Raw genomic sequence first — 11,376 nt, 5'->3', positions numbered from 1 at the left:
AATTATGGGTTTACATGGCATCTGTTGAATGATTCCAACAAACAGCCTCCCACTGCTGGACTCTGACCCACATTTGAGTCATCGACGTCCCTGAAGGGAACTAAGCTGCCATCCCAGCTCGAGTCATTGGATTGCACAATTTCAGCACACTGTTGGAGAAACCGTACCCAAATGTCACACTTCTTCCTTCCTGAGTCAGAAAACACAGTGACGGCCCGCTGGGCATCGTGTGCTTCTTACTCCTTAGGTAATCCTGTACTTATATCATTTCCTAGAAGTTTAATTAAGGTTAGATTGAGTTTATTCTGCAACTAAATCCTCAAATCAGACCGACTGGTCCCCAAGATATTTGATTTCTGTTTAACTGTGAGGAGAAGCAGGGGAAAGGGGAATCTGTCCCACATGTGCATGGAAGGATTGAAGATAAAAACTGATGAATAACCAGAAAATCTCTCTTCTTTCAGGCTGTGGAAGATCAATTCCAGACGTCACTTCACGGCTGGCCCTGATTGGCTGCTGTTGACAGATACCGAAGCCCTCGGATTGAGGTAGGTTCACTTCCTTTCAGTTCCTCTCTTCCAGTGCAGTTCTCCTACTTCTGGTTTAGCTTCGTTTTACCACGGCGGTGGATTTTCTGGGGGGAGAATTTGACTTGAACCTCCTGAAATGTCTGGTTACTCGATGCTGGATGGGGTCTGCAGAGATCCTCCTCCTCTTTTATCCACCGTGGCAATTTGAGATGCAATCTCTGTCTGATGAATCCTGAGTCCTGCAGACCTGAAATGGATCCTGAGTGAGACCAAAGGCTTGAACGCACCCACACACTTCATAAAAGTGAGCGTAGAACACGCTGGCGTTGAATTTCATCCGTTTGTTGTCTGACACACAGAAAGCCAAATTCCTACAGACAGAATGCACTGAGAGGGTGTGACAGACGTGTTTCTGGAGTGTGTGTCAGCTGTCTTTGTTTGTGAGTCTGTTAAAGGAAACCCGGGGTGAACGGAGCAGAGTAAAAGCAGCATGCTGGTGTTGGAGAGCTTTATCAAAGTGGTTTCTTCACCATGATGAAGAGTCTCCTGGTGTCTTTTTTTTTCTTTTTTTTCTACCTGCTGGTAAAATTTTATTGTCAAACCTGAAAATAAACCAAAAGATTCCTACAAACTGCTGTTTCAGGCACCAAAAAGACCTTTCCGAAGCCATCAGGGTCCAAAGAGCTGGTGTCAAACGGCTCACAGGCTCAGTTTGGACCGGGAATCCTTGCTGTTTGTTGAGCTATTTTCAACATTTTCGCAGCAACTCATCAAACAGGAAACTAGCTTATTTTGATGGGAGGTTCCCATGGTGTACATCAGGTCAGGCTAATACTAGTGCGCCCTCTGCTGGATCCCAAGGCAAGCTGGTTTTAACCGTCTGATGCATCTGAGGCTCCCATGAAAGAAAAAGGTTTGATGATTAAATCTGGACACATCCAAAACACTACCCACAATGCCACATTTCTGACAATGCCAACGATCTTGATAATGCTGACAAATATCAATATTTATCGATTAAAAACGTGTGGGTTTCATCCTCCTTCTGCTGCACATTTGAAGTAAGTTTGGCTGCTCAGAAGTATCTGTTCTTGGCTCCTGTTGGGAGTTTTGAGTGGACTTCTCACCTAATTTCCTTGTTATTATTAGCATAGTTTCTTCAGAGCAACATCATAAGAGCCCATTTATCTCATTCTAGGCTTTCTGGCTGGTAAATAATTCGGAGGCAGAAGTTCTGATTCTGAAGATGTGCTTTCAGTCCGTATCATAAAAGGCAATTTGCTGCCAGCAGCTCGAGTCAAAGACCTAAATCAAGTCCTTAATGCTGACTGAATGAGTTTTCAGCCGAGTTAAAGGAGCTTCCCTGTGTGAGCAGACTCTGAGATCTCATGCAGGAGTCCAGGATCAGATGAAGTGTTGTGTTACCGTCTCAGTGTCTGTTTGTCATGGGAACGTTTCAACTTGTTTTCTAATAAAGGAGCAGAAAGTACCGCATGTGAAACATGTCAAATATGTGGGGTGTTTGTGCTCAACAGTTTCTAAAATATAAAAAGATATTAAACAGAATCTGTCTGGTTTTGCATCAAATCTTTGACTTATTCTTCCTCGATGCAAACACAAGAAAACACGACAAATTCCTGAAGTAGCAGCTCAGTTTGTAGCCCACAGACTTGGTGTTAAAGCAGCTGAGATGTGGAAAAATGGAAGAACTGGTTGAAGGAAGTTCAGGTTTGAATGCAAATGTCACTGTTCACCAAACCTTTGCAGCGCCTGAATAGTTTTACAAATCAGTCTTCTTAAAACAGTAATCAGCTGACTTTAAAGCTGAACCAAAGCTACAGAAGCTCCTTTAACTCTTTCAGTTCCAGCTCCAATGAACAGCAGCTCCTGATGAGTGTTTGTCCACATCAGCAGGGTGGGACTCATCCTGCACTTTGTGCTGTAAACCAACGGAGCTGCTGCTCATTCTGTCTCCTGAGAGAGCTGCAGAATCTGAGCTAACCGGGCAGCAGCTCCAAAGAAGGCTCAAACACATCAGGCCTATTTGGACAGAGAGTCTAAGACCTGCCCTTCCCCAGAGGAACCGTTTCATTTTGCATTTCCACATGAGTCGGGGGCCTCGACAGGGACTGATGTGACGCCGCCGTCTGCCACAGACGTGTTACTTTAGCGCCACTCAGCAACAGAACAGAACCCGGGAAAAGCAAGGAGAGAAGAAAACAACAGCAGCAAGAAGCTAACATGGAGAGCGAGGAGGCCACCGTGTTCACGGTCTGCATGGCGGTGATATTAATCATGGACGATCACATCAGGCGTCTAAGATGGAGGCTGGAAGAGCGCACAGCGAGAGTCAGGAGACGGAGAATCCAGCAGCGGGCGATACTTCTTCCTTTCATGGAGGAAAGAAGGAGAGCAGAGCGCCGCAGACAAAGGAGACGAAGTTTAACTTATTAAACAGGCGCCGGTTGGGTCCGTGTCGTATGAGGAAACATTTCAGACAAGGGGCGGAGCTACAGCCACCAAACACCTACGTCATGTTCCTGTGGAGCCCAGAAAAGACCCTGAAGGAGCTGAAATGGTTCCAGGAACTGAGGGCCCTGGTCCCTAGTTCCCGAGGGCCGTGGTCCCTAGTTCCTGAGGGCCGTGGTCCCTAGTTCCTGAGGGCCGTGGTCCCTAGTTCCTGAGGGCCGTGGTCCCTAGTTCCTGAGGGCCGTGGTCCCTAGTTCCTGAGGGCCGTGGTCCCTAGTTCCTGAGGGCCGTGGGCCCTAGTTCCTGAGGGCCGTGGTCCCTAGTTCCTGAGGGCCGTGGTCCCTAGTTCCTGAGGGCAGCGGTCCCTAGTTCCTGAGGGCAGCGGTCCCTAGTTCCTGTAAGTCCGAATGTTGGGAAAAAACAGCCCTATTCCTGAAAAGGTTCTAGGAACTGCAAAAGGTTCCTACAGAGGGAATGAGCCTATTAGCTGAAGCTGGAACTGAAGTCCAACACTCAGTGGGTTACATGAGGGCAATCAGATCGGATTAATGGCTAAATTACAATAAGACTAGAGAGTTATTCAGCTCATGGAGACTCCTTAATCTGACAAGAAATCGAATCGGATCGGGTTAAGACCCCGAGATAACTCGATCAAAACGTGCACTTAACGTGCACGTAGACGACAGTGGATCGGATCGAGCGTTCTGCACATGCTCCAGATTTTTCCCGGGATCGTCACCCAGAAGTGGAAGGAGACGATATTCCTGTTGTTGTCGTCAGAAAGAAAGAAACAACGCGATGGAGAATGCGCCGTTGTGCATCGTCTGTACCATAACCAGCTCATCACAGATGGAGAGGGACGCAGCTTCATCTCGCTCTGCGTTCGCCATCTTTCTGAATGCCTGAGTTTGTTGTTGTTGGCGGTGAAGACGTCAACAGGAAGTGGCTCTATTAGCGATAGCTGAAATGGGGACAGCGCCACCTATCGTACCGGGGTATGACATGCTTTGTGCCAGTGATTCCATTCATTCACCGCCATATATCCAAGGATAATTACCCTCAGATAAGGAGCAGAACCCAACTGTAGCTGTAATCCAGTTAATCTCATCATGTAGACCCACTGAGTCAGCCTCCAAGACACAGAAAGGGGGAAACGAAGATCTTCTTCCACCTGCTCCTTTCATATCTGTGCTTCATACCTCACTCATTCATATCTGCACTCATTGGAAATGGTATTCTTTAAATATTTAAGCTTGTATTTTGTATTTTAGTTGATTCAACAAATTCCCTCCCTGAACTGAAACACAATGGAGCTTAATATCTGACGCTTATGAACAATAATGTCACAGAAACATTTGGATATTTCCTGGTTAGCTTCCTCCAAAGCTCTCCATAAGTACATTTATCCTCAGTTGTGGTTCTTTTTCATATGAAAACTGCATGTTTTTGATCTATATTTGAAGATAAGGGAACTATAGAATGAAACTTTTCTGACTCTATGGCTCAGCTCAGTTAGAAAAGTTAGAAAAGTCTCATGTTTTCATCAGTGCCAATTTGCACTTTTCTTCTGGAGGTTGAGGAAAACAACAGGTTTCCTCCAGGAATAACTCGGCGAATCATATTCTCTCACATGCAGTTTGTGTTTATCTGTTCGTTGTCCTCATCACTCATAAAAGCGTGAAGCCTTCAACCGTTTTGGTTGCAGTCTGGCTGCTGAATAATAGCGACGAGCCTCTCAGTCGGTGACAGATTTTAGCTCGTTGCTAATGGGAGCCAACGCTCGGAGACCTAAAGCGCCCAAGAAAGCCGTCATCCTCGCACGCTCTGAACAGAAACTACAGCGGATGAATAAATTAAAGATGAGAGGAGAGACGGTGAGAGGCAGTCGGAAAAAATAAAGACGAATTTAATGAACACAATCGAGACAACAACTTTGTGAAGAGCTTGTTTTCTCTTAGACGAACAATAGCACAGTGAGACTATTTATTATCAGAGTGTTTCCTCAGCCTATGTTGTTCCACAGCACAATCATCTCCTCAGAAACAGCCGTCTGCAGAGGTGAGGACGGTTATTTTCACACAGCATTTCCCAACATATCGTTCTCACTGCATCAATGCAGCAGAACGTCTGCAACAAACCAGGTCAGACTGTGAAAGGATGCTTATTGAGAGACCTGATCAGGCCCAGATAAAGTTCCACAGAGCAAGTTTTCCTCATTTTCACTCGATCTGTAGATGATTATGGTCAGATTCAACCATCGGCACACACACACGGGCTTATTTTGACACTTTCTGGAGATGCAGGCCTGTGAAAAACGTACTCAAACATAAATTTTACTTGTAAAATGTAGCTTTAAAGTGAATCTCTGGTCTGAGCTCCTTTATTCTCCAACACAGCCTGAACCCTCTGAGACAAGCTTTCTGTCATTTCTTTAAGGAGTCTTCAGGAATAGTTCTCCAGGCTTCTTGAAGGACATCCCAAAGCTCTTCTTTGGATGTGGGCTGCCTTTTGTTCCGTTCTCTGTCAGATGATCCCACACTGCTTCAATAATGTTGAGGTCCGGGCTCTGGGGAGGATTCATCCCTCCATAAGACCTGTTGCCACTGATTTTCAGTCCACTTCTTGTGTCATTTGGCACAGCTCAGCCTTTTCTCCCTGTTTCCCTTCCTTAAGAACGGCTTCTTGACAGCCACCCTTCCATGGAGACCATTTCTGATGAGGCTTGGGCCAACAGTAGATGGATCAGCTGAAGGTCCAGATGCATCTCTCAGGTCCTGTCAGGTCACAGCTGGATTTTTTCCTCTTTCTTAAGGACATCACTTTCAGATCCTGTTCATCTGCTGTAGATAGTTTTTTAGGCCTGACACTTCTTCTTTTGTCCTCCACTTGTCCAGTTTCCTCAAATGTTTTAAGGACACACTGCACACCATGCTGAGATATGCCAAGTTTTCAGCTAATAGCTCTTTGGGAATCACCTTGTTGCTGCAGAAATCCTATTTTCTGGGTCATCTCTTGAGTTAGGTCCTTTCTTTATGCTTAAATGACTCATAGACCAGTGTTAGATGACACATTCCTCTAAAAGTGTCCAAAGTAAAACTTTGAAAGACCTCCAGAAAGCCTGGAGAGCTGTTGTTGAAGGAACAGTTTGAAAGAAAAATGAGGGAAGCCTCAAAACGTGTCCGTCTGCAGCCCGTCGTTTAGGGCATGAATCGGTTTGACAGATTGTGTAACCAGGACAGATACTTTTTGAGAGAATCTTGTGGCTTGTTTTGTTTCACGTAGAAATAAATGTTGTGACTTTCAGTGCTGCCAAATTCATTTGTTTTACCTTCTGGCAATACCTCCAACGTCAGAAATAGGAGATAAACTATCAGTTTCCCTGTTTTCATTTAAACTCATGTGGTATTTGTGGAGGCATAGCAGCCAAATGAGATAATGAAACTCGTCTCTTGTCATTTCCCAGAAGCTTCCATGTCCTCCTTTGTTCTCCGGTTCTGAATTCCAACCTGTAAAGAAATCCTTTGGTGCCTTTCCCTTTCCACGGCTCGGTTTCAGTTCCCTGCAACCTGCAGGAGGCAGCTCCAAACTCAGCAAAGGTGTGCAGAGCAGAGCACTCAGTTCTTCCCTTTAAGGTGAATAAATCACATGGACATGCTTTGGAATAACTGCAGGCGCTGAGTGAAAGAGCAAAAAGTCTCTCAGGATCGGTCAGCACAGAGAACTCTGTGAGAAACAACAGCTCTATTCCATGAGAGTTAATAACACACCCGGTGGATGTCCTTTCTCAACCAAATGAATAAAGCAGTTGAATAGCAACAACACAGGACTCAAATAAGTGCTTTCAGTCTTCCAAACACAGAAGGCTTCTCCACATATTGTGAGCTGAAATCTGAGGGTAGCTGTCTGAGTTGGGCTCTGCGTGCTGCTGAAGGACACTTGAACGCAGCTGCTGTTGAGATTTCCATCAGAGCTCGAGACTGAACGACACTCCTGCTGCCCGAAGCAGAACAATCGCAGCCACCGTGCACCCAAGGCGGGACACAATCTTCCCGTAGATTGTCCTTTGCCTTCGGTCCCATCGGCTTCTCCAGCCTCTTCTCGGCGGATTCATTTGTTTCTTTTAGGTGAGCAGTGATGCGTTCAGGTTCCTCTGCAGAGAAGGAAATATTTCAGCCCCAGCAGTGCTTTCCTTTTTGTCCTTTTTCCTGGGAACAGAGACAGATGGAGGTTCGGTGTGGCAGACAGGCTCCTTCCAAAGACTACAGGAAGAACCGAGATGTCGGCTGTTATTCAGATCTCATTCGGCAGAGTGTGCACCCAGCTTTGTTTTTCCTCTGAGAGCGTCTTCTTTCAGTTGTCATCAGTAAGTAGAAGAAGTGCTTCCCTGTCTTTGTGGTTAAAAGTATCTGAACTGCTCCTTTTTACGGGCCTCCAGTCATATGGACAGAAAACTGAGGAAGAGCGCTTCTGGTTGTGTTAAAACTGTGAGAAAGTTCACTTCTTGGCTTCTGGCCACAGCTCCAGTCATCTGACAGGCCGTCCTCACCTGAGTCACTCTTTCAGCACAGTGAGGGGTATTTCTGTCACGTTATTAAAGCAAAATGGAAGGAGAAACGGCAAAAAGTCTGCTTAAATATATCAAATAAACTGCTTTAGATACCTGGTGTCATAAAGTCTGCATCATGTGCATTTTATTAGTTGGTTTGTTGGTAAAAGGTGAAAGAAAAAGGCACATTCAGCCATATGTGCTCGGTTTTTATCACAGTTTGAACGACTTCATAAACGTAATGAAGGAGTCACTTTGAACGTTGCACCCAGAAGGAAGTGAGGGACAAAAATATCTTTTCTTTCATAAAGGATGCTCAAGTGTCTCCTGAGCTTAAAGAGATGATAAAAGGAGCTGAAGCTGTTTCCATAGAACTTCATCCATCCATCATCCATCCATCCATCCATCCATCCATCCATCCATCCATCCATCCATCCATCCGGGCCTCATCTGAGACTCCACCTCCTTCATCCATCCATCCATCCAGGCCTCATCTGAGACTCCACCTCCTTCATCCATCCATCCATCCATCCATCCATCCATCATCTTTCATCCATCCATCCATCCATCCATCCATCCATCCATCCATCCATCCATCCATCATCCATCCATCCATCCATCCATCATCCATCCATCCATCCATCCATCCATCCATCCATCATCCATCCATCCATCCATCATCCATCCATCCATCCATCCATCCATCCATCCATCATCTTTCATCCATCCATCCATCCATCCATCCATCCATCCATCCATCCATCCATCCATCCATCCATCATCTTTCATCCATCCATCCATCCATCCATCCATCCTTCCATCCATCCATCCATCCATCATCCATCCATCCATCCATCATCTTTCATCCATCCATCCATCCATCCATCCTTCCATCCATCCATCCATCCATCCATCCATCATCTTTCATCCATCCATCCATCCATCCATCCATCCTTCCATCCATCCATCCATCCATCATCCATCCATCCATCCATCATCTTTCATCCATCCATCCATCCATCCATCCATCCTTCCATCCATCCATCCATCCATCCATCCATCATCTTTCATCCATCCATCCATCCATCCATCCATCCTTCCATCCATCCATCCATCCATCCATCCATCATCCATCCATCCATCCATCATCTTTCATCCATCCATCCATCCATCCATCCATCCATCCTTCCATCCATCCATCCATCCATCCATCCATCATCTTTCATCCATCCATCCATCCATCCATCCATCCATCCATCATCCATCCATCCATCCATCCATCATCCATCCATCCATCCATCCATCCATCCATCCATCCATCCATCCATCCATCCATCCATCCATCCATCCATCCATCCATCCATCCATCCATCCATCCATCCATCCATCCATCCATCTGAGACTCCACAGCTGACTCCACCTCCTTCATCCATCCATCCATCCATCCATCCATCATCTTTCATCCATCCATCCATCCATCCATCCATCCATCCATCATCCATCCATCCATCCATCCATCCATCCATCCATCATCTTTCATCCATCCATCCATCCATCCATCCATCCATCCATCATCCATCCATCATCCATCCATCCATCCATCATCTTTCATCCATCCATCCATCCATCCATCCATCCATCCATCATCCATCCATCATCCATCCATCCATCCATCATCTTTCATCCATCCATCCATCCATCCATCCATCCTTCCATCCATCCATCCATCATCTTTCATCCATCCATCCATCCATCCATCTGAGACTCCACGGCTGACTCCACCTCCTCCATCCATCCATCCATCCATCCATCCATCCATCCATCCATCATCTGAGACTCCACAGCTGACTCCACCTCCTCCATCCATCCATCCATCCATCCATCTGAGACTCCACAGCTGACTCCACCTCCTCCACCCACCTATCTGAGTGGTGTGGGCTCTGAACATGTTGTTAACCTGCTTTCTCCCGCCTGATGAGGCACAGCGGAAGCTGTCCTTTCCTCTCAGAGATAAGCACCGTGTGGACAGACATCTTTGGTGCTGAAATGCTTTCGTGGCTCAGTTGGAGCTCTTTACACATGAGTATGTGGCACATATCTGAAGCTACAATAGTCCTGTGTGGCCCCGCCTCTGTGACCCCTTCAAGCAGAACAATGAATCCATTTGCAGTTGGAAGGAGTGGCTTTGGAAATGGATCTTTTCTGCCTTTTTTTTGTGATCTCTGCATCTCTTTCATCTGGAACATTAAAGCACAAACTCTTGAATCTTTCCTCCCCGAGTGCACAGCATAATTCCTTTGATGGTGCGGGAGGTGAAGTCCACCGGAGGAGGTGTGCGCACGTGTTTGTGCCTGCAGTTGTTGTCCGTACCTGTTTACTTGCCGTGTAATGTGTGTTTGCTGTTGAGGGTAAAGCATGTTAATCCATCAGTGGAAGGCCTGACCCCTCTGGGCTTCCTTACTGTTGTTTAACTGGGAACTTTTCCTCCCAGTCAGCACAAACTCGCAGACAGAGGAGGAGAGATGCATGCTGGTAGCTTTGGGCGAGGAGCAGCACCTGGCCTGATGTGTGCAGCTGAACAACACTTCAACTATTTCTATCTCAGCTTCTTCTTTCTTTAATTTCCTTTCTCTTGTTTATTCTCAAACTCCTTCAACTCTATTTTTCTTTCTTCCTTTACTGTCCTTTTGGTCTCTGGTCCTCTTTCTTTACTCTTTCATGCCTTCTTCTTCTTCTCAGTCTCATCTTCTGCTCGTTATTCATCTGTCCTCTCATGCTTCGCCTCATTCCTCCTCTTTATTGACTCACTACCCATTTATCAGAGAATCCCTCTTTGTTTTGGATCATGCTTCTTATCTCATGCTGCTCCCCATTTTTAAACCTCATCTCACTAAGATCTTATTGTCTCTTATTTCTGCCTTTATGTTTCATGGCTTGTTAGCGGACTTAATGATGTCTGTCATGTCTGGGAAGGTTATCAAGGATAAAGCCAGTTAGATTTTTATCGGCGCATTGCTTTAGCTTGCGTCCTTTTTTGGTTTTACACCTGAACAAGGCACAGAATTATGTTTCTGTTTCTGTATTTATCAGACGCTTTTATCCAAAGCGACTTACAAATGAAGATATAACAGCTATATAAAAAGCTAACCATAAGCTACATAAAATCGGCTTATTTTCTTTTTTTTCAAGCCGAAGAAGTTCCTGCTTTTGAAATTGGTCTTGGTTCTGATTTTCACTCATGAATAATTCCAAATACATCCATTCCATCCCAAAGATAATTGGACTTTTGCCTTTTTTGCTCATGAACTTTGGCACTAGATAATGAAAACGTGTTTCTGTTTCTGTATTTATCAGACGCTTTTATCCAAAGCAACTTACAAATGAAGATATAACAGCTGTATAAAAAGCTAACAATAAGCTACATAGAAGGAACCCAGGAGTCCGACTCTGTCAGAGGGGACAGAGTAGAGATAGGGTGCAGGCATAGAAGGAAGAGCAGAAAGACTTTATTATTCACGTTTTAGCAGTTATTTGGTTAATTTAAGTGCAGATGTTGTCACAAAGGCGCATCTTCAACCACATCATTGTGAAATGTTGGTTGACAAATCCATTTTTAGACAAAATGTGACCTTTTCTTGTAGAATTTTGGCTAATTTTCGGGTCCTACTTGCACCGAGGATTTTCTTTTGGGTGCCAGGATTCTCAATATTGACCTTAAAGTCCGAGTAAAACTGAAATAACTGCAGAACAATGTGTTATGAACTATTCGGTCAAGCATAGAGTTTATGTTTCTGTATTCATCAGACGCTTTTATCCAAAGCGACTTACAAA

The 11,376-nt window shown here is 45.2% G+C and overlaps 1 protein-coding gene across 2 annotated transcripts in view; it reads left to right on the top strand.

Moving 5' to 3' along the window:
* The first annotated feature begins 468 nt into the window (after positions 1–468).
* LOC140313902 (leucine-rich repeat and fibronectin type III domain-containing protein 1-like protein) overlaps positions 469–11,376 on the top strand; it is a 167,187-nt gene continuing 156,279 nt past the window's right edge. For both annotated transcript variants that reach the window (XM_072391888.1, XM_072391887.1), the window contains exon 1: positions 469–548. The gene's annotated coding sequence lies outside the window, so the exon portion shown is untranslated. The remainder of the gene's footprint in view (positions 549–11,376) is intronic.

The sequence above is a fragment of the Leuresthes tenuis genome, unplaced genomic scaffold (assembly GCF_036924035.1).
Source record: "Leuresthes tenuis unplaced genomic scaffold, fLeuTen1.0.hap1 SCAF_9, whole genome shotgun sequence".
In the NCBI taxonomy this organism is placed as follows: Eukaryota; Metazoa; Chordata; class Actinopteri; order Atheriniformes; family Atherinopsidae; genus Leuresthes; species Leuresthes tenuis.
This window is presented reverse-complemented; position numbering and strand designations above follow the sequence as displayed.